Source organism: Grampus griseus (assembly GCF_964374135.1).
Source record: "Grampus griseus genome assembly, chromosome: 12".
In the NCBI taxonomy this organism is placed as follows: Eukaryota; Metazoa; Chordata; class Mammalia; order Artiodactyla; family Delphinidae; genus Grampus; species Grampus griseus.
The window spans coordinates 19,926,269-19,945,883 of record NC_139006.1 but is presented as its reverse complement, the minus strand read 5'-3'; the positions used below and the strand labels follow the sequence as shown (position 1 = coordinate 19,945,883).

Below are 19,615 nucleotides of genomic sequence, written 5' to 3'. Positions count from 1 at the left end.
ATTCCACTCCCCTGCTTGTAGACAGAGGGAACTTCTCTTAAGCAGAGTAGTAGCAGGGGGTGGGGAAAGCGATGAGCTGCCCGCCCTGTGGGTAAGCCGGCCGGCCGACCAGAGTTTCCGGGGCGGGCAGTCAGCTGCCATGGACGCCCCGCCCCACAGCGCGGTCTGGAGGCGGGACGGGGGGCGCGGGGATCGGCCGTGGGCGGACCTGGGGGCGGGACCACGTCTCGGACCGCCCCCGTGCGACGTCACGGCGCCATGGTCCCGCCTCCCCCGGCCGGGGTGGCTGGCGAGCGCTGAGTCGCTGGGCACGCGGGGCTGCCGCGCCGTGCCTCTCGTGGTAGGTGTCTCCGGGGCAGCGAGGGGGGGCCTGGGCTGCAGCTCCCGGCAGGGGGCCGCCTGCGGGTCGGCCTCGGGCGGCGGGGAGCCCTCGGCCCTCGCAGCTTCTTCCCGGGCCCGGCGCAGCTGCTCGGGTTCCGCGGCTGGGTGCTGGTAGGGAGGCGGCGCGGGCGGGCGGGAGGTTCGCGGATTCTCACCCGCCCGGCGCTGCGAGCGCTTTCCCCCGGGTGCGGCGGACACCCGGCCCCCGTGACCGCGATTCTCGCTTCGGACCTTGCGCGGGGGAGACGCTCAGCGTGCGTGTGTTTTCGGGGGGAGGCGGCGTGTCTCCGCTGTCTGAGCCCCGGACCCCTCCCCGGCGCGCCCCACACGCGGGCGCCTGGACGCGCGGGGGACGCGTTGAAGTTAACTTGCAGCTGCTGTGGAGTTACGAGGCGTATCTAAAGTGAAGGGGTTGGGGGTAAGAAATCGCTGCCTGGGGAGGGGGGCGCCGAGAGCATGGGATAGGGGCAGCCCTGGTGAACTTGGGGGTCACCCGCAAGGAGGGGGGGCGGAATTTGACCAGAGGATCCCACCGCCCAGTAACCTCCCCTTCTCAGTGTGCACAGCTGAACGGGAGATGCCTTGTGAAGCTGGGACGTGAGTGGCAGCAAGGGAAAGGGGGCTTGGTCACCAAGGTTGGGCACGCCTGACCTGGCAAAGCCTGTTATTATTATGTGGGACAGAGGTCGAGGTCTGGCTTTTCCACTCAAAGGCTGGTCCCCTCGGGAGGAAGGGTGGGAACCATCCGATTGAGTGCAGTAGTTAGAAGGGCTGATCACCTTGTCTACTTCCCCTTTTACAGACGGGGAAACTGAGGCTCAGAGAGGTCTTGTGCCCACGGCCCTAGGTCCAACAGCTAGGATGTGGCAGAGCTGAAACTCACCCTTATGTGGCAGAGCTGAAACTCACCCTTAGGACCCCTGACTTTATGCGTCTTATAGAGGTGTTGGGGCAGGAGGGCTGGTAAACTCCTACTCATCCTTCAGAAGCCTCCTTGGGCAGCACCTCCTCCTGGAAGCCTTCCCTGGCACTCCCCAGGCATTGTTGGGTGCTTTGTGTTTTGAATCCCACAGATGTATCTGGCCCTTTCCCTCACTTATTAACCTCTTTGCAGGTCTGTCCCCCATTCTGGGCTGTGGGCACCTCTCCCCATATCCCATCTCAAATCCCTTCATTCAGCTGCGTGTCTAGATGGTTAGGCCAAGCTTCTGTGTTTGGACAAATTTTGGTGTGACTCACTCTGGTTTAGTAGTGATGTGGCCTGGGCGAGTCATTCCCCCTCACTCAGCCTCAGTTTCCATGACTGTGAAATCGGGTTTATTGTGTCATTTATAAATGAACCGTTTTAACTCGTCGAATCCCAATTGTATAATATTGATACTATTATTTACTTAATATATATATCACCTTTTTTAAAATCTCATGTAATTTTTTTATAGAAGCCTTATTGCGATGTAACTCATATGCCGTACAGTTCACCCTTTTAAAGTATTTAATTTAGTGGTTTTTAGGATTTTCAGAGTTGTGCAACCGTCACCACTGTCTAATTTTAGAAGATTTTCATCACCCAAAAGGAAACCCTGGGCCCATCAGTGGTCACTCCCAGTCCCCCCACCCCCCCACCCCAGCCCCTGGCAACCGCTAATCTACTTTGCACCTCTGTGGATTTGCCTGTGCTGGACGTTTCCTATAAATGGAATCATGCACTACGGCCTTTTGTGATTGGTGCTCTTCACTTAGAATGTTTCCAGCGTTTGTCCGTATGCTAGTATGCAGTACTTCATTACTATTTTATTTCAGCATTTCATTCTTTTTAGTGGCTGAATAATATTCCATCGTATGGTTATACCACATTTTATTTATCAGTTGTTGGGCATTTGGGTTGTTGCCACTTACGGGGCTGTTACGAGTAGTGCTGCTGTGAGCATTCGTGTACAAGTCATTGTGTGGCGTATGTTTTCAGTTCTCTGGGGTACAGCCCTAGGAGTGGAATTGGGGGGTCATATGATAATTCTGTGTTCCACCTTTTGAGGAACTGCTAAAACATTTTCCAAAGCAGCTTCACCATTTTATAATCCCAGCAGCAGCATTTGAGGCTTGGGGTATAATCTTAAACAAATTTAGTCTTCAGCAGTCCTAATCTTTGAAATCACTGGCTTTGATGTGCTAGTTAGAAATTAACTACATGAAATTAACGTACATGAAACTAACACACATGAAATTAAACTCCTCCTTAGCAGAGTAACTGGGAATGCCTCTGGAACCATCAGTTAGGGAAACAGATCAAGCCTGTGGGCCTCTTAGCTGAGGTACGTGTGCACTGTGTCCCTTCTGTTCCTGAGCGGGACCAGAGGAGGCCATGAGGAACCCAGGGGCTCGCAGTGGCCAACCCAGGACCCAGCACAGGATCTGGTGGTGCCTTTAGGGACCTCTGCATGGGATGAAGGTAAAGCGGGGGCGGGGACAGCTCAGACCTTCCCACACCAGGCCAGCCGGGGTCCTTTGACAGCTGAGGCTCCATGTGGAGGCCAGGGAGACCCTTGGTGGGTTTCCTAGACTGCAGCCCTAAGGGAAGGCCTGTCCCTTGGCTCGGAAGTGGGGTCTGGTCCTGCCTGTGTTCCACCCGCTACACTATGCTCATTCTGAAGGTGACCTCCTCTGGTGGCCATGTGGTTCCCTTAGATATACCCTAAGTGAGCCACTGCTTATTTCCAGAGCTGCCACCCCTAGGCCTGAGGACAGCAGTCCTGAGCGACAGATGCCCCACCCGTGACACGCTGGACACACACACACCCCCGTCCCTCCTCTCGGGTGTCGTCCCCCCACCTGGGACGCCCACCTCTTCCCACATGCTCTTTGCCTTCCATGAGGCCAGGCTGCAGGGAAGATCCTTGGTCAGAGGGTGGCAGCATCACAGGATAACAAAGGGGCTTGAAGGTCATCCGTTCTTCACGAGGTTCAACCTATAACCTGCTGGTTCGGGAACTTCAACCAGCCTTGGGCTCTGCGTTCCCGGGTCCCAGCCACCGGCCTCCTCCCACCTGGGCAGCTGCCCTTTGGGAGGGCTGTGGAGACCAGGCCTTCTGGTGGCCGTGTCCAGCCCCTCCTGCTTTATTCACTTGTGCATACTTTCACTCTCTTGGCCTTTTAAAGTCCCAATTTCCTGTGCACGAAGAAGGCAGCCTGGGGAAACGGAAACAGGGTTGAGGAGGCTAGTCAAGGGGCTGCCCCTTGCTGGGCCTCAGTGTACCCTGCTGGGGAATGGGCATGGACTGAATGCAGTACCACTTTGGGAATCATAAAGTGTTCAGATGCTTTATCGACGTGACTCTGTGGATCAATTTGTAGCAGGAGTGGCAGGTCAGAAGTGGCTGGTATTGACGACTTGAAAGCCCGGGTGTGGCCTGTGTGGCTTTGATTTGCCCTGTGGCGGCGTGGAAGCTTCTCTGGGTAGCTGGCTCCTGGCCTCCCCACTTAACGCCCGTTCCTACTGCCTGCAAAGCCCCTTGCTCTCTGCAGACACATCCACCCTGAATGGGGCTGCTCCAGAGAAGGTTCTGGGATGCCTGCCCCTTCCCATGCCCCTGCTTGGGTCTCCTCCACCCTGGGCTGCTGCGGCCCGAGGACGATTTGTGGGAATGATTCATTCAGAGCAGCCCGAGAGCTGGGCCAAAAATTGCAGGGAAGGACCGAAGAGGGCAGTGCCCACGTGCCCTGGGGGACATCTGGGGCTGCCGCCTGGAGAAGCTGCTTGTTATCCTGCATGCTCAGAAGGTGGGCAGCAAGGGCAGGGCAGCTGCCCTGGCTGCCAAGTGAATTTTGCATCAACCAGACTTTTGACCCACGTGGCTGTAGCCAGAAGGTGGGCAGGTGGCCAGAAAGTGGGCTTGGGTGATAGCATCCTCCAGGGCTCAGGCCTGTGTTAGAATCCGGCCAGTCCACTTAGGGGCAATGGGTCTGGGTTCCCTAGCTGCCTTCCTATGCCTCAGTTTTCTCATCTGCAGAATAGAAGCGCAAATGGGACCTACCTCCTGCAGTTGTTGACGGGAGGGATTGGGGATAAAGTATTGCGGTTGGCCAAAATATTCGTTCGGGTTTTTCCATAACATTTTTTTTCTTAATTTTATTTTATTTATTTATTTTTATTTTTGGCTGCATTGGGTCTTCATTGCTGCACACAGGCTTTCTCTAGTTGTGGCAAGCAGGGGCTACTCTTCATTGTGGTGCGCAGGCTTCTCATTGCGGTGGCTTCTCGTGTTGCGGAGCTTGGACTGTAGGCGCACAGGCTTCAGTAGCTGTGGCACTCAGGCTCCGTAGTTGTGGCTCGCGGACTCTATAGCGCAGGCTCAGTAATTGTGGTGCACGGACTTAGTTGCTCTGCGGCATGTGGGATCTTCCCGGACCAGGGCTTGAACCCATGTCCCCTGCATTGGCAGGCGGATTCTTAACCAATGCGCTACCAGGGAAGTCCTTTTCCGTAACATCTTATGGAAAAACTCAAACGAACTTTTTCGCCAACCTAATACCTACCCTTCTATCGGGCAAAATGCAAGGCCCCAAGGTTAGACAGGATCTTCGGAGACACTTGAACGTGTCCCTTTGTGAGCCTTGGCTTCCCCATCTGTCCAGAGGCAATAATTATAAATAAAATGTCAACAGGGCTTACTGGGTGCCAGGCAATGTTCTAGGTACTTTATGTACTTGAACTCATTTAATTCTCCCAGCAGCCCTCTGAGATGTATACGCTGAGGCACAGAGAGGTGAAGTAATTTGCATAAGGTCACCCAGCTAGGAAGTGGGAGAGACAGGGTTTGAATCCAGAGTCTACACTCTTAATTTTCATCTTACCCCCTTCTTGATACCCTGTCTCAATGCCTAGCACACAGAAAACGCTCAGAAAATGTCAGTTGCTATTATTACATTATTATAGAATTATTCTTACATATTATGTGATTGTAAAATTATGTTATTAATAATTGTTCATCCCTTTTCCTGCCTCTTTGCCCACATTCTTTCCTGTACGGACAGAACAAGCAGGGTTCTTGGCTTGTGAAGACTAGATTCCTACCCCCCTCCCCAATGTCCCCCCACTCCCCCCACTCTCATGAGCAGTTGGGGGCTGGACAAGAGCTTGGAGGCAACTGAGTCCCAGCTGTGCTTCCACATTGCTGTGTGACATTGGGCAAGGTGCTTCCCCTCTCTGAGACTCAGTTTCCCCACCTGTGGAATGGGCAGGTAGGGCTGTAGCAAGCTGCTAGTCAATGGCTTTGCCCTGCAGGTTGGTTTTTGTGTAGCTCCCACAGTGCTGTATTTTATTTTATTTTAATTAATTTTTATTGGACTGTAGTTGCTTTACAATGTTGTGTTAGCTTCTGCTGAACAGCGAAATGAATCAGCCATACATATACACATATCCCCTCCATTTAGGACACTACCAGTGCATTAAGTAGAGTTCCGGGTGCTATACAGTATGTTCCCATCAGTTGTCTATTTTATACATAGTATCAATAATGTATATGTGTCAATCCCAATCTAGTGCTGTACTTTTTTTTTTTTTTTTTTTTTGCGGTACGAGGGCCTCTCACTGTTGTGGCCTCTCCCGTTGCAGAGCACAGGCTCCGGACGCGCAGGCCCAGCGGCCATGGCTCACGGGCCTAGCCGCTCCGCGGCATGTGGGATCTTCCCGGACCGGGGCACGAACCCGCGTCCCCTGCATTGGCAGGCGGATTCCCAACCACTGCGCCACCAGGGAAGCCCCTAGTGCTGTATTTTAAAACGAGAAAACATTCAAATATTTTTAGAGAATAATTCCAGTGTCTCACTTCTTATGGAAACTCAAGAGCTTGGGCCAAACTAGAGTGGCTTGAAGCTGGCGTATCGATGGCCTGGGCTGTCCTGGTCGCTCCCCACGGCCCCCTGGCCCAGTGCACGCCTTCAGGGCTCTGAGGACACCAGGGACCTGCCTGGGTGTCACTTGAACAAGCAGATCCATTGCTTTAAAAAATAATATAGGGCGTCCCTGGTGGTGCAGTGGTTAAGAATCTGCCTGCCAATGCAGGGGACACAGGTTTGAGCCCTGGTCCGGGAAGATCCCACATGCCGCAGAGCAACTAAGCCCGTGCGCCACAACTACTGAGCCTGCGCTCTAGAGCCTGTGAGCCACAACTACTGAAGCCCACGCACTACAGCTACTAAAGCCTGAGCGCCCTAGAGCCCATGCTCCGCAACAAGAGAAGCCACCGCGATGAGAAGCGCACACACCGCAATGAAGGGTAGCCGCTGCTCACCGCAACTAGAGAAAGCCCACGCGCAGCAACAAAGACCCAACACAGCCAAAATGATTAATTAATTATTTAAAAAAGAAAGTTAAAAAAAATTGATATATTTTTTAAACCACTGGTTTTGATGTTCTCCAAGAGTCTTTCCAGCTCTGCTTTTCTAGGTTATTGGAGGCTGTCTGAGGCCTCTGATACCTCTTCTGCCACTGTAAACCCTCAAGGCTTTTAACACACCCTTGTCCCCATCCCACACTCCCCGGGTGAGGAGCCCCTGTCTCTGGGCCCCAGGGTCCCGCCTTACCTGGTCCAGGTCCCTGCTTAACCCACAGAGCTATTTGGGGCCGGCCGAGGTCCCTGTGCCATGAGCACTGGCGGGTGTGTGTCTGTGTACCAGCGCATCCACACCAGCTGCACAGCTGCTGGGACACCATCCCATACCCTCTCCCTGTCCTCACAGGGTACCAGGGAGACATTTTTGTTATTGACAGCTCCACTTCCTGGAAACTGAGACTCGAGTCACTTTCCCGAGGTCACACAGGCCTGAAGTGACAACACCGGGATTCGAACCCAGATCTGCCCAACTCCACTGGCTGCCCGAGCGAGTCATCCATCCATCCCATCACTGCACGGAGAGCCGCGGAGTGATGTCTGCAGTAATTGGCGTGTCCCCTGCACCTGGCCCTGGGCCTGGGTCATACTGGGCACTCAGTAACTTGCTGAATAGGGACATGCTACAGGTTCTCAGCTAGAGGCTGGGTGCAGGATTCAGGAAGCCACCAGGTCCCACTTTTTCCTCAGTGCACCTTCTGGTGGAGGCAGCAAACAAGAAAAAGGGTAAATCACATCTCTGACCCGAGGTGCTGAGCTGGGAAATTGGGGACCACACCTCTCAAACTTTTAAACACTTTCACGAATCCCCTAGAGCTCTTGCCAAAGTGTAGATTCTGATTGAGTCGGGTGGCGACAGGGCCTATGACTGCCTTTCTTGCCAGCTCCTAGCAGGCTCCAGTGCTGCTTGTCTAAAGACCACACTTGGAGCAGTGACAGCCTATATCAGAGGTCAGGAAACTACAGTCCCTGGGCCAAATCCGGCCCATTTGCTTGTTTGTGTAAGTAAAGTTTTATTGGAACACAGCCACGCTTTTACTTACATTTTGTCTCTGGCTGCTTCCACGCTACAACAGCAGAGTAGAGTAGTTCCAACAGAGACCCTGTGGCCCACAGGACTGAAAATACAGCAATTATTGGGCCATTTACAGAAAGTCTGGCAGTCTCAATCTACTCATCTCTTGGGTTCCTTCAAGTAATAATATTTTGTGATTTGGTGAGTATAAGGTGGTAATAAAAAGAATGATTGCAGTTAACATTTGAGGGCCTCCAGGGTACTTAGCTCTTTACGGGTAGTTCACTGCTGTATCCATTTTATAGGTGAGAAAACTGAGGTTCATAGGGATTGGGTCGCTGGCCCAGAGACTGGGGGCCAGGAGCTGGGCGAGGCCGGTTGGAACCAGGTCAGCTCATTCTTTTTACATGAGAGCTTCTGCCTGGACATTTTTTACGGAGCACAGAGAAGCTTTTGTTTTGATTTCAACCCATCCAGGGGTGCTCAGGTACCTTCATTTCTTTATTTGTCCTTCCATTGAGTCAACAAATACCCTCGCAGCCCATGCTGGGAGTTGGGGGCCTTGCTGAGTCCTGAGAAGATGTGGGGGATGCCTAGCCCTTCGCCTTGCGGTGCAGGAGGCCATGCAGGCTGCTAAGCACTTTGAGGGACATTGACACAAGAATGGGAGGCAGTCCGGGAAGGCTTCCTGGAGGAGGGGGTATAAATTTACCAATAGGAGTTAGCTGGGTAGAGGAAGGCAGGAAAGGTTTTCTAGGGGAAGGGAACCACAGCCACAAAACTGTGGGCTTTGTAGGTTAGAGTTCATGGCACTGAGATTTTAGTATGTTTGCATGTGTATGTTGGGGGTGGGAGGGTGTTAAAATTGGCCAGGTCAGAGAACCTGGATTTTACCCTGGAGAATGAAAGAGTTTTCCTCTCCAAGTCCCCTTCTACCCTCTGATGACTCCCTGGACGGAGTCTTCTCTAGGTGCTACCTCGATGTTTCTCTCCAGAGTCCTGTGGATTAACAAAGAGCAGACCCCCACTGGGCCCCCCTGGGGTCCTTGGGCAGGCGGCAGTCTCCAGCTAGAAGGCAGAAGGATCGCTTCCTTTGCGTGTGTTTTTGCAGTTACTTTTTAATTAGAGCGTGTTTTTAATTTAAGCTGGGGGGTAGAGTTTCCTTTGAAAATGTTTTAACGATATTGCATCCATCTAACAAAAAAAGTAGGTGAGAGTAAAGGGGGTTCTGGCTGTAGCCAGCGTCATGAATGAAGGTGGTCTTCAGCAGGTGGGAATTTGGGGAGCCCCGTGGCAGGAGGGGGCCAGACCAGCAGCAGCCTTCCTCTTAATATTCTGCTCTTTCTCTGAAGCCGCAGGGGCCTTGACCTGGGGTGGGGGTGGGGAAGGACTCCGTTAGCCATGGTGGTGCAGGCGCGGGTCCTGGTTCTCGCTGGGCAGCTGGGGTTCCTGTTCCAGGCTACTCCCTCTCCGCGTCTTGCTCCTCCCCCACGCCCTGTGTCTGTCTTCGTCTCTGTTTTTGTTGCTCCCTGTCTGTCTCTCCGATCCCTGTCTCCCTCTTGTTTATGTCTCTCCCCTGACTCTGTCTCCCCTGTCTCTGTCTCCCTTCATCTCTGTCTCTCCTTGTTTCTCTCTCCCCACATCTCTCTCCCACCTCTGTCTCTCCGCATCCCTGGTTCCCCCATCTCTCCCTGTCTGTCTGTCATCTCCCTCCCCCACCTGCACTGCTTCCCCTTCTCCCCACATGCACACACCCTAACACCGCTCTTCCTTGTTTTCCCTTCCTCCATCTCCGTCCCACTTCCTTTGGCCGTGAGTGATATCCTGCCTCAGAACCATCAGAGCCCTTGCAGAGCCCAGGGACGCGGCCAAGCATCTCCAGTGGAAGTGTGGGAGACTTGGCATGGGCCACTTCCCCGGTGAAGAGAGGGAGATTAGGAGGTCTGTGGAGGCCATGCCGTAGTCCAGGGTTTGGAATCCAGCCCTGGCCCCGGGCCCTTCGCCCGGCCCAGCTGGCCCCAGGGCCGTGGGGGCCCGGGGTGCGGAGAGGAAGCCTGGGTTACAGCAAGAGGGCTGAATGCCGCTTTGGGTTTGATCGAGGATCCTGGCTCCCAGGAGTAGGTGCGAGGCCCATGGCATGTCGCCTTCGCCCTTCCTTGGGCCACCGAGAGGCTGTGAGCTCCATGGGCAGGCACCAGGCACACAGTAGGCCAGCAGTGCATATTTAAGGGCTGAGAGTTCGGGGAGCATAGCCAGCTTAGAGGTTGGGTCCAGCCCCTTCCTTTCGCCAATGCAGAAACTGATGTCTAGAGAGTTGAGGTGATTTGCTGAGGATCATGCAGACAGGTTTGGAGCACAGAGCAGAGTCTGGGTCCCCGACCCCCAGCAAAACAGGGAGAGCAGGTGGGTGCTCTGGTGGCCCTCTGTAGGTGTCCTGTGAAAACCACCTCTTAGGAGGCGGGAGACTCGGGTTTGAGGCCACCTTGCCCTCCTGCTGGGGGACCCTGGGCAAGCTTTTCCTCCCTGGAGGTCCTCTCTGTCTCTACACACCCTCCAGGTGATGATGCACAGTCCTGAGGATTGCAGACGGGGTCGGGTCTCTGGGGTCAGAGCTGCTGACCTCACAGCGGGTGGACAGCGTGCTTGTTCTCAGCAGGGTCTGTGGCTGCCCTGGCCTCGGGAACCTCAGTCCTCTGGTTATATGTTGCCTGGTCTGCGTCACACGGAGGATGCTGTTGTAATCACAGGCCTATTGTGGGTTCGCTGGGGAAACCCAGAAGGAGAAGACGTAGCTCCCTGTTGCCTGCAGAGGACTGAGGGATACTCCTCCTCCCCCGACTCCAGGCCCCGAGATCGGCCCCCGCCCGCCTCTTGCCTCCCCACCCCTTGTGAGAGGGTTCCTGGTAGTGCAGTGCCTTTGAACAAGCAGCAGCACCCCCTGGAGGGCTTGTTCTACACAGCTTGCTGACCCCATACCCAGAATCCCCCATCCAGCAGGTCTGCAAGGGGCCCGAGAATTTGCATTTCTTACCGGTTCCCAGGTGCTGCAGGATGCAGCTGTCTGGGAACCCAGTTCGAGAACCACCATGGTAGTGCATGCTCTAAAACCAGGCAGTGTAGGCTTAAGACCCTGCTCCACTATCTCCCTGCCTTGAGCTCTCAGGCGAGGACTTACCTCTCTGTGCTTCGGCTTCCTCGTCTGTAAAATGGGATAATAACAGCACCGGTCTCGTAGATTAGCTGTGAGAATTAAATGAGCTAATACGTGTATACTGCCTAGAACAGTGCCCGGGCACGGAGTAAGCGCTATATCCATGTTTGCTGTTATTACAATTCCTGTTGTTGTTATTTTTGTTACAATTATAATTTCGCTTCTCCCCCACTCCCACCCCCAGACTTCTGCTTACGGGGAATCCTTTGCTGGTCTCCTAATTTCCAGCGCAAATTCACACCTCCAGGCCTCTGTGATCAAGCTCTGCCCTCCCCCTGCGGTGCTTCCCCTCCCCTCTGCACCTGCTAAAACGCAGCCCATCCTTTTAGACTCAGCACAGATTCCTGCTTGGGCCTCACCACGCCCCCCACCCCCCACCCCCCCACGGCCCAGCCAGAATCCACAGCCTTCTGACTTCCCTGATCACATGACTTACTTCCCTAATCCAGCTCTCACTTCATTCAGCCCGTCATCCAGTTACTTGGGCATCAGTCTCCCGTGGTGACCCACAAGATCCCTCAGATCCGACTTCTCCAGGCTTTGATGGCACGAGGAAGGTCCCCTTGGAAACATTACCCCCGAAGTACAGCCTTGATGTGTTTCAAGAAGGCCGGCCCCACGGGCAGCCTCCCAGGTTGCGAGGTGGAGCCCTGTGTTGGATGTGAGATTTCCCTAATTCGTAAGAGTATGAACTTGGCGTCTGAAAGCCCCAGTTCACATCTGAGTTTTACCATTTAGTGCCGTGCCGCCTTGGGTAATTTTCTTAGTTATTTGTACCCTTCACAGCTTCAGTTTAAAGTGACACTATCATCATTGATGTCAGTAGGTTTTTGTGAGGATTCAGTGGGGTCTCATTTATGCAGCGAATATTGAGCACCTTCTGTATGCCAGACCCCGTGCTAGGCACTGGGGATCCAGCAGTGAGCGAGACACACCATCCCTGCCCTTGGGGCGCTGACGTTTTAGGGGGAAAGACAGATGCACAGGGAGATGTATTAGGGTTCGCCAGAGAAGCAGAACCAATGGGACCTATAGAGAGAGACAGATGTATTTTTTTATTTTTGCGGTACGCGGGCCACTCACTGCTGTGGCCTCTCCCGTCGCGGAGCACAGGCTCCGGACGCCCAGGCTCAGAGGCCATGGCTCACGGGTGCAACCGCTCCGCGGCATGTGGGATCTTCCCGGACCGGGGCACGAACCCACATCCCCTGCATCGGCAGGCGGACTCTCAACCACTGCGCCACTAGGGGAGCCCGAGAGATGTATTTTAAGAGGAGATTTATTGCAGGAATTAGCTCACCCATTTATGGGGGCCGAGAAATCCCATGATCTGCCATCCGCAGGCTGGAGACCGAGGAACGCCGGTGGTGTTAACTCAGTCCAAGTCTGAAGGCCCGAGAACCAGGAGCATCTGTGTGTGAGGGCAGGAGATGGATGTCAAGCAGGTGCATCTCCAGCAGAAAAAGAGCAAATTTCTTCCTCCACGTTTTTGTTCTCAGTCGATTGGACGATTCCCACCCACATTGCTGAGGGCGATCTTTACTCCGTCTAACAATTCAGACGTTAATCCTTTCCAGAAACACCCTCACAGACACACCCGGAATGTTTGACCAGCTATGTGGGCATCCCTTAGGTTGCCCGTACAATTAACAGGTTGACACATACCATTAACCATCACAGGAGAAGGACAGGAATCACAGTGGCATTGTTCCAGGAGGATGTGCTGGGAAGGAGGTGGTCCGTGTGAAGAACTCTGGGCACAGTCTGGCAAATAAGAGGCCCTCAGCAATTGGTCAGCAATTGGTAATTGTGATTATTGCTATTGTTATTACCGTAATTGTTAGAGGAGATGAGAAGGGAAGGGAGGTGTCATAGGAAGAAGGTATAGTGTCAGTGACAGTATAGGGACAAGAAGGCATTTGGTGTCACAATCATGATATTCGTAGCCAGTGTTTACTGATGCCCCAGTGTGTGCCAGGTATTCCGCTGAGGGCCTCCTAGGGACAGAAGTCATCTCACCCTCCAGGGAGGTGCATTTTTATCCCCATTTTCAGATGAGGGGAATTGGGTCTCTTATCTGGGGAAGTGGAGGGATGGGATTTGAACCCGGCCCTTCTTCGGGGGGCCTGCGGGCTCCATAGGTGAGTGGTGGGAGGTGAAACTGGTGGGGCCGGGGCAGGTGGGGAAGGCTGGACTCTTGCCTTGAATGCCAGAGGTCGTTTAGCATGTCTTCCTGCTGGAGACCCTGGGTGGTCCTGGGCTGCTTGGGGCGGGGAGGTCCACAGCACATCATCTTCTCATCTTATGGTCCAGAAAAACCAGTGTGGGGTAAAGCCCCACACGGATGGGTAAGAAGGGATGGCTCTTCCCTGGCCCGCTTCTGGTGAGGTCGGCTGGTGGGTGGCAAGTTCCCCATGGGGCTGGGGGTGTGGCAGGAAGTGGTGGGCACAGCCAGACCCATGGCGGAAAGCCCACATTGTGGAGGGTGAGGACACCCAGGTGTGTGCACCTTTACTGAAAGGATGTGATCGCTTGCCGTCACTGTCTCCCAGCTCTGCTGTCTGGGACCTTCTCCACTTAGGACTAGGGACAGCAGGAGCCCAGATGAAGCGGGTAATGAGGACTCAAGAGGTTTCTCTGTGTCTCCATCCATCCATTTCTCAAATACCTAAATCCCTATGACTTGCCAGTTTCTGAGCAAACAGCTGCATCGTTATCTTTTTGTGTGTGATGTCATTGACCCCTCACAGTGACCCATGAGGCAGCCATCGAGAGGAGCCCTTATTTGGTGGAAAGATGGGGCTTTTGGGCCAGACGCACTTGAGCTGGCTCGTGCACAAGCTGTGAAACCTTGGGCCAGCCCCTTCCCCTCTCTGGGCCTCAGTTTCCTCACCTGTAAAATGGGGATCATATTAGTGACCATGTCTTGAGTTCCTGGCACGATTATAGATAAGGTTATGTGGTGCCTGATGCATAGACATGCTCAGTAATTGACAGCGATCAGGATTGTGTTGTTCACCCATTTTACAGATGAGGAAACTGAGACTCAGAGAAGTTCAGGGACTCTCTCCACCGCATCTTGCCCCCTGGCTCTGTTCCTATTGATGTCTGGGCAAGTCTGCAGATTCAGATACTCTCCAACACGGTCCCAGGCCCCCTCAGAGCCCCAAACCATTTTCCTTTAAGGAAAGGCCATTCACTCACTCTGAGTCTGGCTTCCAGAAGTCGGTGGACTGTGAGGAGACGGTTCTCCTCATGGGTTCCTCCCTTTGATTTTTGAAGTGTTCTTGTTCTGAGCAGCTCTTGAAGCTCTTTGAAATTCTTTCTCTTCCACCTGCTTCAGGAGCACATGAGAGGGAGGAGGGTCTCCCAGTCCTGGGCTGTGTTTGCCCAAGAGGGAAGCAGCAGGGCAGGTTGATGTCCCAGGAAACTAGATCCCCAGGGATGTGCTGCTTGCAAATTGTGCTCTTAAGACCCCCACCCCTGTCCCCCGCTCAGGACTAAAGACCTGTTTTATCTGGGAACATTACATCAGCAAGTATTTATTACCCGCTTGCTTTGTTCTTGGTCAAGCCTTTCTACCTTTTTGGCTGTCTGCCACTGCAAAACCTCTACAACAAAGAAATGCAATCAGAAAAGCCATAAACTACAATGAAGGGGCAGGGGAAGGGGGAAGTTAATCAAAGACTTTCTAAGCATGAAGTATCAGAGCAACCTTCTGACCTCTGGTAAGGATATTCTCTGGTTAGTTTTGCTTCAGGAAAACTCAGATCCACACCCTTGGGGCAGAAGTGAGAGTGGTTAGCTGGCTCCAGCCATCACTGTGAGTCTTCAAATAAGACTTTGGAAATCAATGTTGCTTAGATTGTCAAAACAAATTTTTTAAAAAGTCATGCTGGGGCCTGGGAGAAGACCACTTGAATGGTAAGTGTGCAAAGGTCAAAAAGAGCCTGTTATGTGTCTGTATCAGTTGGCTTTGAGTGGTAAAATCCGAATTTAAAACAGTTAAGGTGAAAAATAAGGGCATTTATTGAGTTAGGTAAATGGTTAAGTCCAAAGGTAGACTGCCTTCAGGTATAGCTGTATCCAGGTACTCCACTGTCTCAGAGCGCTCTCTCTTTTGCTCTCTGTCTCTCAGATGGGCTTTCTTCTGTGACGGCTTCTTTCTCAGGCATGCTCTCCCCAGTAACATCTCCAGGCATACATCCTGCTAATTTAGCTATCTCAGCTATAAGAGAACTATTTCTCTAATAATTCTTGCAAATCCTGGGATTGATTCCGATTCATCCACCTGGAGTCTCTTACTCATCCATGAGCATCTGTCCCCTCTTACTGACCAGACCTCAGCTGCTGGTCTTGGGCATGGGGTCAGCCCTACCCCAGTCACAAGGACAGATCCCAGAAGACTGGAGAATGCATTCTCAGCAGGCAGGTTGACAGATGCCCACACCAGTGGTGGAGCAACAATGAAAGGGAAAGGCAGGGTTTATGTCCTGGGGGAGAAAGTGGAAGCAGGCACCGCCCTTAATGGAGTATTTAATCTGCTCCAATATGGTATTAAAGCCTTTATGTGTATTTAGTTGCTCTCCTCTTTCACAGGAAAGAAAATGAGGCTCAGAGAGGTTAAGTGACTCACCTAAGGTCACAAAGCTGACAGGTGGAGAATTTAAACTCACCTCCATCTTCCTGCAAAACGCATTTTTTTTCACAGCTCCCTGATACCTGGGGAAACTTAGTAACCTGCAAAGTGAGCTCAAAAAATAAAATATGAATGCCTTTGGGTGGGCCAATCTCTGTGTTAAGGTTGGGAAGAGAAAAAAAAATTTTTTTAAGACTGCAGGACCCCTCAGTCCATGAGCTCCCGACATTCAAGGAGGTGCAAACAGCAGTTATCATAGAGAATGGTAAGGGGTAGACATAGGGGACCGGGAGACATAGTGGAGTGCTTACTACAGGCTGGGTGTTCAGGGAAGATTTTCTGGAAAAGGTGATGCTTAAGCAAAGGCAATAACAAACAGGCCAAGGTAAGGATGAGGAGAGGGTATGTAGGTACCAGTTAGTTGGGGCTCTTGAGTAACAGAGACAGAAACCCAGTTTCCATGGAATTAAGCAAAAAAGTAAATTTATAGGCTCACGTAAAAAGTTGAGGGGTAGTGATGGCTTCAGGCATGGCTGGATCCAGGAGCCCAACTAATATCAGTGATTCATGTCTCTATCTCTCAGCACCACCTTCTTGGGTTGGCTTCAGTCTCAGGAAGGCTCTGAAGCGGTGACTAGAAATGGCCCTGTACCCTAATTGTCTCGCCTCCCCAGAGGATCTTGCAAGAGTCTCTAGCCAGCTGCCATTGACCTAGATTGAGTCATGTATCCATCCCTGAACCGGTACTGTGACCTGGGAGCAGAATGCTATCATTATCCAGGCCCGGGTCAGGTGTCTGCACCTGGAGTCTAAGGTAGACTGAGAATGTGGATAGGAAAATCAGGTGTGCGTGCCACCCTCCGGGCTGATAGTAGTTCTGTTTGGCCAGAGCTCGGGGTCAGATGATGAGGCCCCCATAAGCCATGTGAAGAATTACCTCCTGAAGGTAGTGGGGAGCCTTGGGGAGTCTGAGCAGTGTCGTACAAGCAGAAAGTGACAGGCCCGCTGTGTAGAGATGGGCAAGAGCCGGGGGCCAGATTTGGGGCGCTGGACAGGGCTGAGTGGTGAGCTGGACCAGGCTCATGGAAGGGAAGGGGTTCACAGGGATCTTGTTCGACAGGGAAGCCTGGAAGGGAACCAAGGTCAGGAGATAACGTGGTGAGTTGAGGTCGCCCTGGGAAGTTGGGTATTTCTGTGCAGACTGCTGTGCAGAGAGGGGCCCGGAGAGGGGCCCAGGGCGAGAATTCTGTTCAGTAAGTATTTAGTGCTAAGTATGTATTATGCTCCACTCTGGCGAGCAAAGCACTCAAGGACCCCAGACAGTTAAGTATGGGAAGTCAGTTACGGGCCGTGTTAGCTACTGGGAAGTGCTGGGGAGGAAAGACAAATGGTGCAGGTTAGGGGGGTCTGGGGTGCTGTGTTGGTGGGGGCAGGTTGCAGTGTGAAATGGGTGATGGGGCGGGGGCATGAACGAGGACAGGAAGGCCAAGTGGATGTCTAGGGAAAGGGCATCCGGGCAGTGTGCCTGTGTGTGTGCACACACTTGTGTGTACGGAACAGCAAGGGGGCCGTGTGGCTGGCGGAGAGCGAGGCAGGGCAGGTGCGGAATGAGGACAGAAGGCAGTGGGCAGGGTTGAGCCTCCAGAGCCTGTGGGCCGTGTGGGGACTGGCTTCTCCCGAGTGAAGTGGGAGCCATGGGAAGATTCAGAGCAGAGGAGGGGCCGAGACCTGATTTCCATGTTCATCCAGTCACTGGCTGCTCACTGACAATGGACGGAGGAGACTAGGGCGGAATCAGCGAGGCCAGTTAGGAATTAGGCAGACAAGAGACCTCGGTACCTTGGTCCAGGGTGATGAGACATGGATACACAAAATACAAACGCCCAGCAAGTGTGAGTGATGTGGAGCAAGTGGGTTCTGGCTCTGGTTTGGTGGGAGGTTTTTTTCTCTTTTTTTGTTGTGTTAGAATACGCACAACATAAAATTTATCATCTTGACCATCTTTCAATGTGCAGTTCAGTGGTATTAAATGTCTTCACATCACCACCATCCATGACCCCAGTAACTCTTTCATCCATCTTGTAAACTGAAGCTCTGTACTCGTCAAACCCTGGTTCCGCATCCTCCCTCCCCCAACCCCCGGCAGCCACCATTCTGCTTTCTGTCTCTATGAATTTGGCTGCTCTAGGGACCTCATATAAGTGGAATCATCCGGTATTTGTCTTTTTGTGGCTGGCTTATTTCATTTAGCATAATGTCCTCAAGCTTCATCCATGTTGTAACATGTATCAGGATTGCCTTCCTTTTTAATGCTGAATAATATTCCATTGTATAAACTACCACATTTCGTTGATATATTCATCTATCGATGGACACTTGGGTTGCTTCCACATTTTAGCTATCGTGAGTAATGCTGTGAGTAAAAATACCTCTTTGAGACCCTGCTTTTCAATTCTTTTGGGTAGATACCCAGCCCTGGAATTGCTGGATCATATGGTAATTATCTTTGTAATTTTTTGCGGACCCTCCATACTGTTTTTCACAGTGGCTGTACCACTTTACATCCCCACCAACAGTGCCCAAGGGTTCCAGTTTTTCAACATCCTGACCAACTTGTTATCTTCTGTTTTTCTGGGTTTTGTTTGTTTTTAACACTAGCCCTCCTGATCCGTGTGAGGTGGCATCTCATTGTAGTTTTGACTTGCATTTCCCTGATGAGTAGTGACGCTGGGCATCTTTTCACGTGCTTTTTGGCCGTTTGTATGTCTTCTTTGGAGAAATGTCCTTTCAAGTCCTTTAGCAGTTTTTGAATCGGGCTGCTTGGTTTTGGTTGTTGAGTTTTAGGAGTTCTCTGTAGATTCGGGATATGAATCCCTTATCCGTTGTGTGATTTGCAAATATTATTTTCCCGTTCTGTGGTTTGCCTTATTACTCGGTGGATAGTATCTTTTGAAGCACAGAGTGTTCTCATTTTCATGAAGTCCAGTTTGTTTATTTCTTTTCTTTTATTACCTGTGCCTTTGGTGTCAGATCCAGGAAATCACTGCCTGGCTCTGTTTTGAAGGTGCAGTTGACAGGATTGGCCGCAAGGTTGGGTTGGGTTGGAAGAGACAGAGAGGGGTCAGGCCTTCTTGCTGCCTCTGAGGCTTTTGGCCCGGGCATAATGAGCTGCCCACCACTGGAGTGGAGTGAGTTAGGGGGAGAAACGAGGAGATTAGCTTTGGATACGTTAAGTTTGAAGTCCCAGCTCAATGCCAAGTGGAGGTGACGCAGAGTCAGTTCCTGGCCAGGTCTGGTGTCGAGGAGACAGATTTGGGCTGGAGGTGACAACACAGGAGTCATCAGCCTGTGGGGAGCAGAGGAAAGCCTGGCAGGAGGGAGGGAAGACGATGGCAGACAAGTAGCAGAGTACGAAACCTTTTCTACCTGTGCCAGAATGGCCAGGATTGGTCCAGCATAAGGAAAAAGCCTGAAAACTTTCTCGCACCAAGCGGGAGAGAGAGCAAAACAAGCAGACGTCACCTCCTTGGCCCCTGATCAGAAGCCACCCGGCCTGGTGGTTCATTTTTTGCGTGTGGGTTTGGGGTGTATGTGTGCCAGGCACTGGGGCGTGAGTGGCAAAATCGGGGGCCGAGGCTCAATCCACGTTTCTGCCGCTGGCACCAAGCCGGGCCCCGGGAGAGTGTCTGGCAGCCAGAGGTCCTTGAATGAATGAATGGAGTCCTGTGTGTTCCTCTGGAACAGACAGGAAAGGTGTGTGGGTGGGAGGATGACCAGCTGCATTTGGCAAAGTGTGATTCTTTAAGACTATTTTTATTGAAGTCAAGCAGACATACAGAAACGTGCACACATCATAAGAGGACCGCTCGATGAATTTTCAAAAGATAAACATGCCCGTGTGTACCCAGATCAAGAAAAACACATGCCCGGCACCCGCCATCCAAGACACCTATACCCCCTCCAGGCGCCACGAAGGGTGACCA

General features: G+C 52.4%; 1 protein-coding gene across 2 annotated transcripts in view; it reads left to right on the top strand.

The window, feature by feature from the left end:
• Positions 1 to 246: 246 nt before the first annotated feature.
• The window catches only part of TPST2 (tyrosylprotein sulfotransferase 2), a 56,349-nt gene continuing 36,980 nt past the window's right edge, over positions 247 to 19,615 (top strand). For both annotated transcript variants that reach the window (XM_082667571.1, XM_082667570.1), the window contains exon 1: positions 247 to 340. The gene's annotated coding sequence lies outside the window, so the exon portion shown is untranslated. The remainder of the gene's footprint in view (positions 341 to 19,615) is intronic.